This window comes from Anarrhichthys ocellatus, unplaced genomic scaffold (assembly GCF_004355925.1).
Source record: "Anarrhichthys ocellatus isolate YVR2014 unplaced genomic scaffold, GSC_Weel_1.0 scaffold24, whole genome shotgun sequence".
In the NCBI taxonomy this organism is placed as follows: Eukaryota; Metazoa; Chordata; class Actinopteri; order Perciformes; family Anarhichadidae; genus Anarrhichthys; species Anarrhichthys ocellatus.
The window spans coordinates 8426860-8445049 of record NW_022280054.1 but is presented as its reverse complement, the minus strand read 5'-3'; the positions used below and the strand labels follow the sequence as shown (position 1 = coordinate 8445049).

At 42.1% G+C, this 18190-nt stretch overlaps 1 protein-coding gene across 11 annotated transcripts in view; it reads left to right on the top strand.

Moving 5' to 3' along the window:
• The window catches only part of kirrel3b (kirre like nephrin family adhesion molecule 3b), a 157217-nt gene that overhangs the window by 78138 nt on the left and 60889 nt on the right, over positions 1 to 18190 (top strand). The window lies entirely within an intron of this gene.

Below are 18190 nucleotides of genomic sequence, written 5' to 3'. Positions count from 1 at the left end.
GGGGATTTGGCTGGCTGTAAGACGAGGGATCCTGGCTGTGATGGAATGCTCCGTGGCGAGGTCTGTCATCCTGTTGTGCTCCAGGTAATAGCTGACATTTCTTCATTTGTGCACCTAATTGCTGATTTACACTGCTTGTAATGGCATGTGAAGTCAGATCCAGACTCTGTAATGGGCAAGGGAATCTAGCCAGAAGTGTCCAAACGGCTCACTCTCCTTCTCTGTCCCTCCTCCCTTCTCTCTACCTCTCTGTCTCTTCCACTCCTCCGTAGCTGGCTGACATCTTCTTTGCATCCTTTATTTATGCACTCTTTCATCAGTATGGCGTCCTCCTGGCAAAATGCCAAGTCAAATTGTCACTTAAGATCAGAGATGAGTTTATCTCTCTCTCACTCACTTTTGCCCCCCCCCTTCTTGTTTTTTGGCTGTCTTCACATCTTCCCAATCCCTTCATGGGATGACTTGTGCAGTCCCTGCATACAGAGGCTAACAAACGGTTTAGAGATCAGTTGACTGGAAAGAATGGAAAGCAGGCTGGCGGAAAGCGAGTCAATGGCTCGGCTTAAACTGACACGAAGCAGAATCACATTGTACACCATTTTCCCCCTGCATTTAGTGAGGATTATGCATTTTGGAAATAGCACACAATATGTTTTGTTTATGATTAAGGAAGCAAAGCCATACAAAATGAATATTTTCCATATGAAATGCATCCCAATCAGTAACACAATAAAGTTACAACATCACTGCCTGGTACCATCTTTCTTTATTTTATGTGGTTATGAGGTGGAGACAAAGAGATGGAGGGAGGGATCAACCATTTATTGCAGCATAAGGCCCAAGTCATTTCCTGGAAATGAACACACACTGGGGTGTGATATATGGGATCCCGTCTTCCATGTAACAGCAATCTAAGTGTCCTTTATGATTTCATTCAAAATCCCTCGTCCTTGTGTGGTGCAACTAAACACATTAAGGAAAATGACGGATGGTCCCTGTGAGTGTAAGGAAAGCGGGTGGAGGATACAATATGTATTCTCCACCCGCCGGTTGGGGGATTGCAGAGTTCCTATTAATTACGGTGAAAGGAATTCGCCCCGCTGCATTATGAGCGCTGCCATGCTCGCATGCATGTGCATGTGTGTGTGAGAGTGTGTGATGGCTCAAGTGTCCCATTGTGGCATGCTAGTGTTGTACTAAATGAAGCTGACTATAATGGCTGCCTTAATGAAATGCCCGGGCCCTAATTAAGCCCTCTCCACATTGGTGGGGATAAGCTAGATTCGGTCTCTCTCTCTCTCACTCTGAGTTCCCCAAAGGCCTGTTCCATCTCTTCCTTGAGTACATGTTGCCTTGACATCTAAGAGCTTCATAACGCTTCATAATGCTTCATAACACAGAGTCTACTGTCAGCTTCTATCTTCTGGCAGCGCAGAAGCACTGAACCACGCATCAGGTTTGTTTTTTCATCCGGGACCTCTCTTTAAGGTGCAATATATGACATTCAGAGCATTAAAATAGCAGCAAACAACTATCTGCTATGTAGAGATATATGGAGTAATGTCTACTTGAGCAGAAAATGAAGTCGCTCTCCCCCTGAGCTTCTCCTTGCTTTGTTTATGGTACAGTCTCGCGTTCTTCGAGAGCATGTTCGTGCATGTGAGCGTGCCCTACTTGTTAGCTCACTGCCGCCGCCTCCCACTGCGCTCATACAGCAGTTCCAGCTAATACCGCTGTCCTGACCGATGGCATTGTCGCGGAAGCGTAGCGGCAACCCTCCGTTTCCCCCTCAGGTAAACACAGCAAGCCCTTACGGCACTCTTGAGGTAGCTTGCACTTTTAGCGCTTTCAGCATTTTTAATGAAGAATATCATTGATTGTAGTAATGTTAGGCTTGGTAATTCCCAATTGTCTTTGCTGCACATGCTCATAGAAAACTTTGTTGTGAAACGGCAGGCTGAGCTATTTGTTTGTGAGTTTATAATTCGGAACATGTCCGTCTGTGACTCATGTTTTCAACCTTTTGCCAAGGTAATGACTTTCCTAAACATAACATCATGAATATGAGAAGCATGTAGGGTGAGCTGACCTCCTTGGTGTTCTTTAGCAATGTGAAACAGTGGCATCCAGACAAAGTGACTCTTTGAAATATCAAAGGGTTTGGACATGCGCACACCAAGCAGTGATTGATGGTCCCAGAGACGTAGCTATGTCCTCTTTTCATCTTCCTCATAGACACGCAGGAACACAATCATTCTCCATTATTCATATACACACACTACACTTACAGTATGATGGCGTAATTAATTGCGAGAATGTTTTTCTTCTTCTATTTAGTTGCCAGCAATAACCTTCAGCTGTGTTTAAGTGCAAAGTAAACATTTGATAAAAAACAGTCCGCATATCTCGACGGCACCATTTCCATTCCTCTCCCCTCTATTTCTGTTTGCTCACTTTAATCATGTTTCTCTGCTAGTTGTCAGAAATAAATAATGAGTAGACTGACGATGTCTTTGATTTGCGAGGCCTTAGCCGGGTCACAGCTCAATTGGCACAGACAAGAAAAAAATCTGCCTATTTGCTGAGGGCTCATTAGGAGCATTGCAGCGTGAAGCCAGGGTCACTGGATGATATGGAGTCTTCTTTATTGAAAACCCCCTTGATCCTGGAGATCACAAAAAAATATGCTCAACCATGATGGCAAGAGAGAGGGAAACGATTTCTCCGGATGACAAATTATATGCTTTGGGCTCGGAGAAAGAGAGAGGCAGAGGGTGAATACAGCCATGCAGAGGAGAGAAAGGGGGAGAGGACATAATCTATACCTATATGACTCCAAAGCCCGCAGATGAAAAGTCACATCATGTCACACCCAGTTTTGATGCATGCTGCCCACAGATGAGGCAGCTGGCAGATATACTGTGAGTAAGAAGGCTATTCGATCAACATTTCCGAAAGGGATATCAACATCAATGTTTGATAGTGTCCCATGTAGATGAAAAATGCATATAAATCATTTCTATCTCTCAGAGCCAACTGTGAGAGTGAAGACAAGCGGCCATTAGTTGAGCAGAAACACGGTATCGGTCCTTGTTGCGCAGGATAACATTTGTAAAGCTCACACCTGCCCTTCTCTGTTAATATATGTTCTTACTGTTCGTACATTTTATTTCGCAGATGGAATCATATCCCTTATTAAGTTTGCATTAGTCCTCTCAAAAACACCGGCTTTAAGCAACAGTGTCTCTGCTATGGTTTCCTGTCTGGACTCCTCGTGCTAATCTGATTCACATGAGCACTCAGCTCATATTACTTCTCAAACTTTGTTTCTGTCTGCCCTGGTGCAAAACAAACAACTTCAAAATAGTTGTGTTTCTTTGTGTGTGAGTGTATGGGTGCACAGATAACCAGCATGGTTCATAGGATTAATAATGATCAATGAGTACATCCACAACAGGAAACATTTGGTGCATCATTAGGCACATCATTCCAACCGTTGTAGAGGACACCATGCGGTGTTGGCCCAAAAGAAACACATTGTAATGTCTTTCTTTTTTTTTTGTTGCGGGCTGCTAATATTGTGCTGATTAGTTATTTTCAATTGAAGTGAAACTCAGTTGCGATTGACTTCTACTAATAATGCTATTTTCAATAAACATAGTAAGTGTCTTCTCTCAAGTTATCACCCTCAGCCTCCACTCCTCTGGCACCACCCGTCCATCTCATCTCTCTTCCTGCCCATTTTCTGGATGATCATTTCATTACCTCGGAGATACAGGGATACCAGCAATAATTATTCATAAAAAATATGCACCTGCAAATTAATGGGCAGGCATTATGCATACTGCTCCATCCTGGTAATGTATTTGGAGGTATTTTTAAACTCAGGGCATCACCGGCACACAGGTTAGGACCTGAAACCTATTATTCATATTCAGCACTATTTCAGCCAAGGTTAAATGTAGGTATAAAACAACAAAGTGGTAATAATGGTGTCACTACAAGGGATATATATTAATACACACTGTTCATTTCTGTCAGAATCCCCACTTATATACAGCACTCGAGAATCTTCCTATCAGGCTCAGCCCTTGTTTTATACATTCTTTGTGTTATTCACCGGGGCTTTGGCAGAAGCAATTTGCAGTTCAGCAGCAAATTGTCCGGTGCTTAAAACTAAACATAAATGGTTTTGGACAACTTAAATCATATGCATGTGAGCAACCATTAATCAGTAGCGGAGAGGGAGATTCAAGTCTGCTACTCTGCGACTCAAGTCACACTTAAGACGCCCACACAGTTACTTGAGACTTAGCTTGAGGCTCATCCTCAAAAACTTGAGACTCAACTCTGACTCGAGATTTGAGACTTGTGAAATATTCATCATTCATACTTACATAATGTTCTGCATTATTGACGCACCGGTACCAGTGTATGTAAGCTAATATATTGTAATTTTATTCGTATAGATTCTTTCTTCATGATTTGATGATATGTCTGAGAAAAATGATTTTCTCAACGAACTCATGTTATACGTTACCCAATTACTAGCTGAATAGTTATCCTTTTGGCTTCCATGTTGCCTTAGCTTGGCAGCTGTGTTGTCAAGACTTAACCACTTGAATGCCAAGCTTTTTGAGTACACCACTTCCCATATTGCAACCACGAGCTCACGAGTTCCATTTGAAGGCAGCAGTCGTCTGGTGATCACAGGTCTGTTCTTTTAATTGGTAGTAGTTATGACACCTGCTGTCAACCACTACATAATTAACTGTTGCAATCCAGTCGTCTGTGGGGCGCAGTGGGGAAAAGCTGTGAAAAGGCTAGGTTACAGATAGAGAGGCAAAGAGAAAGAAATTGAGACACAGGAAGTCAAACGGAGTCAGAAGAAGCTCAGGACTGAAGGTTCGGGTTGTGACATGTTAATTGCTCCTCTGCAGCCAGGTGCAGGAGAGAGGTTTCATCGTGTAGGGTCTGAAACACCCTGGGAGTCATGGCTCCACTCTTCTTCATCCTCAACTGAAGGGTACTGACACAAACAAACACACGTCTACACAAACACACACACAAGCACTGTCTGCGGTGGCACAACAGAACCTGATGTTTCTCATCCCAAAGGGCATCACGTCACATCGCAAGTCCAACTCACTACTGATTGCAACAAACTCGCTAACTGAGATGTACTTGCAGCCTCAGCTTTCAATGCCACTGTTCATTTATAGCCCTTTTTCAAACAGCAGGTGAGGTGCGTTTCTGGACATCTGTGCAGGTCGGTGTTTACGGCCTATGATTCCTGCCCTCCAAAATGTAACTTCTCCCATGGTGGTACTCTCTGATTCTCCGAGAAATATCAGGATGGAGATTAAAGCCTTGAGACTGGCTACGAGGCCATATATCGAATCATAACGATTGCATACGTTGAGTAGAAGCCTCAGGTAGGTGTAAGATAGACATTGCCACAAAAATCATGCAAGGCAACAGGAGGGAAGTCACACTGTGAAGACTAGCTTTCTAAAGGTCAGACTGTCGGTGCGGGGCAGCCACTCTAATCTCCACTGACCTGACCTTCAATAGCGCAACATTATCTCCATTAGTGTCTACAAAAGCAGCACTCCATTTATGTATGCGGGCACATCCATATTTATATACCCGCATATTTGTGTGTGCACCTGATCGTGTTTATATGCCCTGTGTGTGTGTTTTGTTAGAGGCTGGCAGAATTGCCTTGCATTTGGCATTCTGCCCAGCAATGGGACAAAGGCTCTGACAACCAAGGCAATGGCAGCCAAAGGTAATAGCCAAGGGTAACTCCATGAGTGCTGGAGTCACGAGGCAGTTCAGTGACCAGGCAAAAAGCAAGCGCAGAAGAGCCCGTAAGTGCCCGGTAAAAACTGCAGAGGACCACGGCTGCTTCTTGTTGAGAGGGCCCTTAATTGGTTTAGAACCCATGTCATCACCACTTAAAGTAATTTAAGATATGCCTCCACAACCCAGTACCCACGCACACTAAGTGGTGATGTGGTAAGGACCCACCCTGGATCATGAACAGGTTTAAGTGGAAGATTGTTTGATATAATGAGATATAGCTGGTCTTTGGAGAGAACTGGATGGTACAGTTGTTATGCCTGCTTTTCATGCCTTGCATTCTATCTGTAACGGTACCAGCCAACCCAACCAGCTTTCAGAAAGTCAAATGCAGTCCAGGATATTTCTCCACTCAAAAGCCCATACTGTTCAATCTTCTTTCTCTCTCTCTAACTGTCTCTTGTGTATGCTGTGCCTTAATACAGCTAAAATGCGATAAGAGGAATTGGCAGTGACCTGACTTTTCCTCTAATGTTAATGAGATACAAAGTGTGAGGGGAAATATTCAGTCACACACTTCCTCGCTGAACAATTCGTAGCGGAAGCAACGCCTTTATAGAACATTGTCAGAGTCATAAGTCAAATCAGCACCCAACTGAGTTAAAAGTGTGGAAGAGGCTAAGGTTTAGGGAAGTGAGGGTGTCTTTTTTTTGTTTGTTTGTTTTCCTTTCTACAAAATGTCCAACTGCAAAATTTGTTACAGCAATGCTGATATCAAATTAGAAAAAATGAAAAAGAATAAAAGGTAGAGATGACGTTGGTTGGGAGTTTAGAGGAGGAGGAGTGTGGGGGTTCAAAGCTTTTTCACTACCGGGAGTTGAATTATGGCCCCAGGCATTGCCGTCGGCAAAAGAAAGTTCAAGAGGTGGGGAAAAAAAGAGGAGAGGAGTAGTCCTGGGGAAAAAAGAGGCTTTCTTGGAGCTTCACAGTCTAGTAACCAGGTTGTTGAGTTGGATGTGGCAAAATGCCCCAGGGGAGGCCAAGAGCTCTGAGAGACAGTAACCTAAGATGAGAGGTACCTTAGCTTCAGCATCAAACCACTCTTGTGATCCACTGAAGACTATTATATGGCTTTTGTGTTCACTTACTGATTCCCCAACAATAACCAACAGAAGCGATCCTCACAGTCCGGTCAGGCCAGTCTTACTGGTCGTGATCGGCAGCAGAGTGAATTTAGGTCTTTTAAGTCCACGCTGCCTTTGAAAATGTATTATATTTTGGTTTATGGATTAATTTGTCCCTTTTTTAATTTGCAAAGAGGAAGATATGTAGCATCTGTTGAAGGCAGAACATTTCATGAAAATGTGTTTGACTAAGGTGAAGGGTCCCACACTTCTCTTGAGTTTGGTGTATTTATTTCCATTTGATGAACAACTTTTTATATAAATGGATGCAGAATACCGTGTGATTCCTAAGAGAAAAAAGTAAAGGGGAGCATTTTCAATTACTTGTTAGGCTTTTTGCCCACAGAGTTTCTGGCAAAGCTTTTTCTATCATTATCCCCCCCCCCCCCATTTATATCACTGCCTTAAGTCCCCTAAATCCTACGACTACTGCATCTCACACAGCTGTGCACTTTTATGGCATTTGCTAATGTACTGTAAATGACATAAAATATGATAAGCTTAGTTTTCTGCCAGCTCTTGCTTTATATCATTTTTTACACCATTATGAATCCCCATTTATTTATTTGAAGGCAGGTGTGATTTTATGTCCTCTGCATGGCTGTAAAGTGCTACTTTGAAATGCAAATGAAGCTTTGATTGAGAGAATTTCACGGAAAGGGTGTTGTGTATGAGGTGGTAGTGTGAAAGCAATTCCAAGGGGAGATGTTTTGTGGTCCCACTTGGGGCTTGGTGATGTATTACTGAAGAACCACGTGGACTACTAGAGGACGCTCTAGGACACGCTGTTGAGGTCCTAACTCAAGTGCCATCCATGACGTACAGACTTTGCAGACCATCATCTCTTTTGTGTCCTCGCCATAAACAACACCTCTTATAAAAGCTGAGTTCCAACCACACTATAGCTTTCCACCATTTCTCACCACTTTAAAGACATTGCCTACAGCTTTCTGAAAATAATATATTTTTGATCCTTTTAAGGGTAGATTTCAAAGAAAGGATTTGAGAATCCAAATGAAATTACAGGATGGAGTGGCTGCTTATTGCCTTATATGCACTTAAAGGTAGAGTGTATACTTGAAAGGTAATGGCTTTCTGCAGTCAAGTATTATGATGGCTCCCACACTGAAATGGATCTTTACTCCTGTCTTGACAGAGTCCTCTTAGTGAAGGTGTGGCATAATGTAGTTCCGACTCTTATCTCGTGTCAGTGGATTCCTGCACACCTTGATAAAGCCTCCTTTTCCTCCCTTGTCTTGTAGCAACATTCCACTCTGTCTGACAGGTACTGTAGCCAGCAGGAGTCTGCCTCTCATCTCTCTCGACACGCACACACAGGCATGGCTTTCTCCACTTTTCCAAAAAGCTTCTTTTTCACTAATGAAGCAGAAAGAGCTCGCAGCGATGGACATGCATTTGGTTAAATCAAAAATGTATTACACTCATCCTCGTCACCTGCGTTTATGTGTAGAGCTGCTGATGCTTTACAACCTGCTAAACGGACGGCTTTAACCTAAATTGTCTCTAATGGAACAATGGTTTTCATTAAAGCCCTGTTATTATGACCTGAATCAGAAAATTAAGCCTGGGATGAGTTCTAACTCACACAAGGGGCACTCTCTACCTATGGGTAACGCTCTCCTCCAATCACGAGCACGCGTTCGCCTACTGAAAATTTGCATAAGTGCAGGAGGCCAATCAGGACCCTTGTTGCTGCGACGAGAGTGAGCAGCAGCTGCCTTCAGTCATCCATGCTGAGACACCATCTCCGTCCTCCGACAGCGACACGATGAGGGTGTCTTTTTCACTTCTGCAGGGTTAGGCCATGGCTCTACCCAGTTCAGTTACGTACTACCTAGGTTGGCTGGGCCCCCCTACTTCTCCGCTCGGTTATAAAGAAGTAGGTGGGCTGTGATGACAAACCGTTAGTCGGTCAGTATCGGTGTGGTGGGGTCGATGTCATGGCTGAGATTGATCAAAGGTTACGATAATATAACCTGAGTTATATAAGAACAGGCAGAGCACTATACCAAGGGAGCCTTGCAACTCCTATGCAGTTTGCTGAAGAAGGTGTAGGATACGTAAGCAGCAGGGTGGGCTGCCTTATATACTGCCATATATATTGTGGGGTTCCTACATTCGGGAAGGCACATCCTGATTGGCCGGCTACGTTTATGCAGATTGTCAGTGAGGAAACGTTTGGTTGTAATTGGAGGAGCGTATTACCCACAGAGTCCAGTAGAGGGCTCCGCCCGTGCTTATAGAACTCGGGTTACAATATTTGTACCTTTTGTATTGAGTTGTTTTGGACATGGCACAAGCATATGGGTGTAGAGGGCAAACATCTGAGCCCTTCCTGTGATCTGTTTCAGTCACCTTCTCCTGAGCATTAACTATCTCAGTAAGTTGTTGACATGCAGCCTATTTTTTTTCCTTCTAAATAGTTAATTCAATTAGGCTTCATGTGACTAATGCATGAGAGCATTGAGCAAAAATGAGAGTCTGAATTTGTAGCAGCACAACTGTGGTTTAACACCAACTAAGAAATGGTAATACTCTATCTGCTTTCACTCTCTGCAGACAAAGGCAGACATCCTGGAAATGAACATTAATCCTATTGCAATGCCACATTTACAAGATAAAACAGAGATCAGACGACCTAAAACTATAACTGACACTTACACAACACTCACATATGCACAAATGGGAATAGTAATTTTCATTTCTAGTACAACATAACATTGTAATTATAGCCCATATGACAAAAGAGAAGGCAGGAATTCTTAGTGCAACATTTATGAGCATTTATGGTAAAGCAGGAATGCCTGAGTTGCCTGTAATGGCCATGGCTGAGCCACTGACGTTGTGATTTAACCTGGCACTTTGGCAGTGGCGAGCCGCTCCTCCAAATCAAGGCTAAGTGGCGGATTCATCAGTGGCCTGTCGAGATAAAACACTCGCCCGGCGGTGACACGGAGATGAGGCCCTGATTGGGACAAATACATCTCCCTCTGGTGTCAGCTCTCATTCACCGGTCTGAGCGCAGGCAGAAAGAAAGACAAATGTTTTGATTAGGGGTCTCCTTCAATGTCACAGCAGCCAGCGAAGAAGAATGAGACGAGGCTGTCTCCAAGGGAAGCAAATAGTTGAAGACGATGAGAGGGAAAATGGATGTCTCCACTGTATGGAGGGTGGCAAATGGGGATTTTATGAGTCAGAGAAAGCTCAGCGACATCGCTTTTAATGAGACTGCATTCCTTTTTCCGGAAGACCATTTTGATTTCTGCTTGACGATTGTTAAAATTCAGGATGTAATAAATACAATCTTTCAAAAATAAGGAACAGTGACACTGGTTATGTCAGTTATTCTTCAAGTGGCAGAGGTTTATGGCTACAATGCAGTTGGAGGAGTGATTCCAAGCCAACGTTTGTGAAAATATCCTGTTTAGTTAGTTACCAATTAGCACTGTGATTTGCAATAATTAACACATTGCTTATCCCCTCATCCTAACAGTGTTGTTGTTATCGTGGAATTTGATTGTGAGTGAAGCCACACAAGTCTGTGTTGATATATTTCATCACAGATAATTATAAGACCATTAATCACTGGAAGTGGATAATTATAAATCCATCCCAACTGAAGAAATGTGAGCATTAACTGCTGCGTCTCTTATGCTCTCATCCCTCTTTCTGTATCATTATTTCTACTCTAATCCGTTGAAGCCAACAGGAAATTGGAAATATTAAAAAAAGTGATGTGACAATGTTTTCCACTTCTATCTATATTGTGTATCCGTCTGTCACTTCCCATTGTGGGTTTCCTCTTTCATTTTTTATAAAGAAATGTAGCCTAGATATAGACATCACCAAATTTACAAGTAATCCATTTATTAACAATAAGGAAAAAAAAAGATGGATGAAGGTGTTCATTAACTAATAATTAAGGGATATTATTAAATATATGAAACATATTATTCTGAAGATGGGTTATTACCTCAAATCTGAATGAATAAATACCTCCTCAGATTTGTTAAAGCCTTAAGACTTGTTAGCAACTTCGTTGACTCATTACAACTTTTCCATGAGGTGGACACCATTCCTAACCCAACCCGGCACACAGACACATTCGTTTGGCTTTATTTTCCGAGGGCTTTGATCTATCTCTTGATTTAATCTCACTCAAAGAAGAGACCGCTCCAAGTCATGAAAGTCAAGGTACACTTTTATCTTGTCAGCCCTACAAAATATGAGTTATGGCTGGACAAAAGGCAGCTTATTGTGACTTTCTGTGCCCGTGACATATCATGTAATGGAAAAATGGGTCTCTTTCTAAAAATATATAAAAAAAGGCCCTATGGACAAAGGCCTTCTCTACACCGCATCCATCAAATCAGCCACCTGAGTCTGTTTCAAATGCTCATCATTCCTAAATGGAAACGATCAATCCCAATGTAGGCTCAGTTTGAACACCTTTGAAGGTCCCTCCCTACACAAACACATTCCCTTTGCAAATCATCAAGTGTCTTCAAATCATACACTCAATAAACACTCAAGTGTTCATGTGTCAGCAAAGACACAACAGCAATGCTGGCCCTGAGCTCTGAAAACAAACATTCAAACAGACAAACACTGCGGTGACAGACAGCACCGACGAGGCAGGAGGCGATGAAGTGGTCAGAGTTGAAAAAGAAAGGATGGAGTGATGGAGTTGAGAAACAGACGGTATCCTTCCTTTTCAATCAGTCCCCATCTGAAGGCCCAAACTTCTTCCCTTCTCCTTCGCTCATTTGCATCTCTTTTATGTCCCTGCTTCCTATTATTTAAATGTGTACGCTAAAAAAAAAAAAAGCAGTCCGGATTGCAGAGCAAGTCGCTCCATTTCCCCACACTTTTTTAATCAATACCAGCCAGCGGAGGAGGGTTATATGGCGTTCAGTCACATTTATGCTAACTAGAATATTTGAACCGTTCTCTTTGAACTGTAGTTACCTTGGAAACCAGCCCACAGGAGTTGCTGCTTTATAACAGTAATTACAATCAGCGGTCAGACCAGGTCTTGTATTACCAGAACAAAGCTCACATACATCATGTAAGTGGACTCCTTTTTCTGTTTGATTTCACACTACATGGACTTCCTAGAGGCTGGCAACCTTGAAGAACCTGTATATATCATTAGAGAAATGTCTCTATTTATCCTAAAGTTAAAACAGATTATTTTGTTTACTGCTCTGGATTTTCAAAGAGGATAATAATCCGTTCCATGGCTCATGATGTCTTGATGACCTTTGGACCTGATGGTATTTAAACTGCCAGGAAAGAGAGATTTAATAAACTGTTTGTGGGACCGTGATATTCCAGCTTCTGATGTCCATGGAATCTCACTTCTTCTGGCTGTATAGCTGATGAAAAAGCGAATGCCTGCAAGGCCTTCCCACTGTTGCCATTTGTAATTTTTAGAAGTCATCATCGTAGACCATCCGTCTTGATTATGCCTTGGCAACTGTCATGCTCCACTAATTCACAGTGTGAGAGAGGGCATAAATACAATGTATTCCAGCAGCACTGATGTTTATCTTCTCTGCTTCATGAATTTGCATTTCTACAGACAAATCTTACTAATAATGGCAGCCATCTCACAGCACAGATAGGCTGGGCATATTATCAGTCCGCGTACAACAGTGTTTGTTTTACAAGTGGACAGGCAGGGAAAAGGATTTGAACAATCTGAAGAGGAAGACAGATTGATAGTAATACAGGCCTTCTCTAATGGGCTTGATAGAGCTTCATGAAATATTCATTATTGGTAACTATTTTCGTAACATTGCCAACTGCATCTGAGGGATTACATTTTTATAACTATGAAGTAGCCCATGTAACAAAAGCCTAGCTGCTCTGAGAAATGGGGTGTCAAAACCTTGGGGAAAGCAGGTTATAAAATTTAAAATGCCAGCATCTGACAAAAAAAAGGAAAGAAATTGCATTATTACAGTGAATACATCTGTCACCTAGAGCAGAGTGTAAATACCATGGCATACCATTGAGGTCTTCTCATTCATGCAGTTCCTTCTGAAGTTACACTTTTCTATTTCTTGGTGAAATGTAATTTCCTCTTCTGAAAACAGGCAATTTATTGAAGAATGACCCATTACTTATGAATTGATCAAATTTAATTGAATACATTTGATTATAAAACGAGTAGAGTGTGACGTTCAGTGGCCACATCTCGTATTTAGTTTGCTTTTTTTCCTGCTATATATCTTGTCACACTATTTGCACTAATGTTGCTTCAACATTACTGAAAATTGGGCTCGCTTGCTTTTTCTGCCTCCTTGGCCACAACAGCTGTGGTTAGAGGCATAATGTTTTCGGGTTGTCTGTCCATCTGTATGTACTTGTAAACGCAATATCTCAGGGACCCCTGGAGGGAATGTCTTCAAATGTGGCACCTATACTCATGGATGAAGTGACAATTATTAGGAGTTCAAAGGTCAAGGTCTCTGTCTCATATTTGTGAAACCTCCAATTTCTATCTCCGGAAACGCCTAGAGCAAACTTCACCACTGCCAAAGTGCCAGGTTAAATCACAGCGTCAGACATTCTGCCTTTACCATAAATGCTCATAAATGTTGCAATACGAATTCCTGCCTTCTCTTTTGTCAAGTGCGCTGTAATTACATTGTTATGTTGTATTAGACATTTCACGGAACGCATTTATCACCAATCGGAAACTGACTTTCACCAGCATGGAGGGGAGTCATATAACCAGGCAAGACAGAGGCCATTGTTTTATGTTTTTTGTGTGGATTGATTAATCTCACAGCTGCATGCTTCACTGACAGTGTCAAATTAATGGTCATGTGCAGATAATTAAAGTGCACAAATCATGGCCAGCAGACCTATGGTGAGAATGAAAGAATTGCATGCTGGAGTTGTGGGCTTATGGCCAATCAGTGTCTGGTGACGAAGGACATGAATGTGTGTCACTGCTTCAGAGGGAGTAGCAGGTCTGGTGGAGAGAAGGATAGGGTGTGCATTGCGACAGGCAAGTTTCAATTGCAGTTAAAATAGGGGAATCCATATTGCAGGAGATTTGTGTTTTTATTGACCGAGAGGCGAGAAAAGACATCGCTGGAGTCCATTTACAACAGTAAAGTAGTAATTTACAAAGCTTTGAAAAGGCTAAAAAAAAGAGTGTGTTCATGTGCTTGGACAATTCACTTTTCTGGTTCCTGTGGGCTCTGTTCTTTGTGCTTTACTCAAATGTATTAGCAGGGCAAGTAGGAGATGTTTTATATGTGACTTATAGGTCCTGGTGGTCATTGCAATTGGATCTATAATAATAACTTGATTTAGTTTCTGTAATCACACCTTTATCAAAATCAAAGCACCAGTAGATTTAAAGAACATAATAATACCCCCCCCCCCCCCACCCACACACACACACCTCAATACCTAAAGTTATGGGAAACTGAAATCTACCTGCAGTAATGCCATGGAAAAGAAACCGTGGTCATCGACTACCAAACTACAATACATAATGACCAGCTCACCCACTCCTCCATATTCTGAAGCCATCCTGTGCTTCTAAATTGCTGGTATAAAATGCCCGGGCCAGAGGGGTGATATTTTTTGATAATGATCCTGGGCTAAGCTTTGGTGCTGTGTGGCCACATGCCGCAAATACAGCATGCTGATTATTTCTCTGAAGTGGCCTGGATGTGTGTCCGTAACGGCAATTTCCAGGCCTGATTGGCACAGAGCGATGAAATTGGGGGCAGTTAGCTCTGAGGGGAAAATATTGCTGGAGTGTGTGGAAATGCAGCAGCCGTCCAATGGTAAACAAATTATCTGAAGTGAAATGACAACATTAGGCAACGCAAAGTGCCGGTCCACATTATGAATATGGCGCTCTGCACAGTCTTTAACTGCCTGCTTTTTTCCCCCATTTGAAACAACTCTGGCCTTACCTTAAATGCAGGGCAAACAAACCCAGCATCTATGATTTCATGCACATACATATAGTCAAAAAGGGTAGTGCATACACAGGGGTTTCTCACTTACTGACTTAAATGTATAAAATATAGAGATATGTCGATATAGAAATGTAGAAAACATGTTTCTTATATTTTGCATCTGTGTTTAAAGATGATTTATTGACGAGCTTTGAGATCTTTCCTCTGTGATGGGTATGATGTTGAACTGAAACTATTTATTTTTTCCATCTGACACGCTGACCTTGGTTGTAAAGTATGTTATTACATTGTCAAAATCTTCAATGTGTCTTTAAGAAAAGATGTCTTTTAGATAACGGGTGGATTAGCTCCTATGAAAGATGTCAGCAAATGCATAATGCTCGATTTAACAAGAAATCCAAAGTGCTGAGGTGAAAAATGTTGTTATTGTCGCTAATCTTTCCGAACAATACATGGACACAAACTAAGTAGTTCACTTTTTTTTTAAATCATTTGAAGTTCTATTGGTAGAAAAGATGTTGCTGTTTTGTAGAGGCTGTTGTGTCTAGTGACAGATAAAAGGTGTCTTTCTCAACTTTCTGTGCCCACACGTTTACGGAGCCTTACCCCTGAAGTTATGGCCCATCTCGACTGTTTTTAATTTGACCATTTTAGTTTTTTTTTAACAAGCTCTTTGGTAAACCCCATTAGGATGCTTAATAAAGCATTATTAACGTGGATCTCCAGCTCTGCGGGCAACTGAGCACAATTACCCTCCTCCGCTCGTGATACTGTCAGTGAGCGAGTTTGAAGTGAGGTGTGTTAACTCTTAATTGGGCATGTTTGTTCTCAAAATATTTTTCATGAATAAGTAAGGGGACAGGGGCTGTCGTCACGCTGTTGCATGTCATGCCTGCCAGAGAATAAAGAAGAGATAGATTAGGGATGGGCACAGTTTTTTTTGCCAACGCTGTGAGGCCCAGTGAAAGGATAAATGTGGCAGATGTGACAGAGATTTATTCGGTGCAGAGGGGATGGATGAACGAATGGCACCTTGATGTTAACGCCAGCCTTCTCAAACACATCACCTCGTTTCTTTACTGCTGTGTCCCTATGAAGACTCAGCCAGCCTTTAAATTGAATGAAGGAGGTCACTTTTTAACTGCTCAAGTGGGAAGCACAAGCTGGTGTCAGTTAAGTCTTTGATTCTTTCTATCACCGGCGTATTTTAATAGCCCTTCTAGGACATCAAACTTCAAATGGCAACAGTACAAACTTTCAGCAAAATTTGCTAAGATAAAACATGTCGGACCAAGTCCCAATTCAAGATGAGATTGTCTGAAGTGACATTCCAGGTCTTGGGTTTCTAGCATTAAGACATGTTCTCAATTGGCAGCCACGTGTGATGACTCACATGTGCGCATTTGTGTTAGAGATGTGCGATTGGGTTGGAAACTGTTAATTCATATTTTTAACGAGGCTTTTTGGGAAATATTAGTTTACAACAGTTTCAAAACAAAGTGTGACACATAATTAGCATGAACTCCTACTGCAAATGACGCCTCTGTGCAGAAAAGTCATCAAATGGATAAAACATCTAAAAATGTTCAAGCTGATACTGCGCCCGCTCTCTCCAGAGAGGATGCATATAGCAGCGTGACTGGATGCCTGAAAAATAATCTCCAATCTAGTTTTTTCCTTGATAACACATGAGGCAGGGGCAGGCGTGAGGATATAGGCGGATTGTAGGAAGTACGCAGGCACGTGTGCTGACAACAGAGACATCCCTCCAATGTTAAATCAATTTCAGCACAGGCTGAACTGTTTGATAATATCAGTCATGACATGAGCAGATACAAGATTCCCTGCCGTTTACATTGTTTTTCCGGAACATGCCAAGAGATGTGTCGAGTAGCTGTCCATACAGTGTGTTAGCGCACTTCATCTGCGTGCTGACTCTGTGGCAGAGTACAGCCGAGAGATAAGCTCCTCACATGGGAACAAAGCCAGGCCTGAACACAGCTGTCTAGGTTGGAAGGCCAACACATATGTTGAGATGAAGTCTCACCTATGCGAGCGTCAACCCACCATATACATGCACACTTGGGAGGGCTTGGTTAGCCAGGCAGAAGCTGTTGAGTCCCAAAATGATGAAAAGCTCATTATATGCTTTGAGGTACAGCATCGTATTATTTTTGTCTGATGTAGGTGTAGTAGATATATATATATATTACAATGAGCTAGGATTGTGTTTTTCTGTCCGTGTGTGTAATGTGGAGGTACATACGTGTATGAATTAATATTAAAACTTCTGCTTACATCTCCAACAAGCTATCTATCACAGGGAATTCAGTTCAAGGCTGAACAAAAAAAAAAAACTTTTGGGGATTCTAATGGCATTTTCCAAATAAATTAAAATCAGTTTCTTGTATGACAACAATCTTTTCTCTGGTGTGGTTTGAAAACGTATAACAAAGCTAATCAATTTCCTTGTCTGCAAAAGGATAAGTAATTTCCTTTGAATATGAAACCAAGCATACAAAGAACTGCAGAAGATGACTGCGATGTGATACAAAGATGTTGCAAGATGAAAACACGCGTTCACGGTCTCCGCTGTCTTTGCTCTGCTTATTATTGTAATTCACTACATGTTATTCTTCTATCAGCTTTTTATTTGCATATGATTAACTTAAAAAAAATGTGTGTGAGAGCCCATTTCAGCATAACGGGAATACATGCTCCAGTTTGTACGCGTGCCTGTGTTTGTGCTGCTGCTCGTATCAAGGAGGAAGAATAGGTTGCTCAAGAAAAAGGCAGACATTCTGATAAAACTTAGGAATATAAAAATAAGAAATAACTGCAAACAAAACTGTCTCAGGAAACTGTGAGAGTGACACTTTTAAGCCTTTGCTGCAGTTTGTGCTCCCGCATCAGACTGTCACTTTATAAATGCATGTCACAGTGAGTGTGTGTGTGTGTACGCTTTAGTTGATAGGCAACCTGCCAGTGTTGCTAACTACACATCAGTACCACTCTGTACCTTCCACTCTGATCCACAACACTACCCCTCTCAGCCCCCTCCCCATTAACACACCCTGTGCCTCTAATGGAGTTCACTGCACACCACTTTCCGCCTGAACACGCAGTAGAGGAGTGCAGCTAATAGCAGTTGCGCAGTTGGAATGCATGGGTGTGAGCTGAAGTTAATGTATGCCACTAGAGCAGTGTTGGCAGACAAGATCGTGTTAT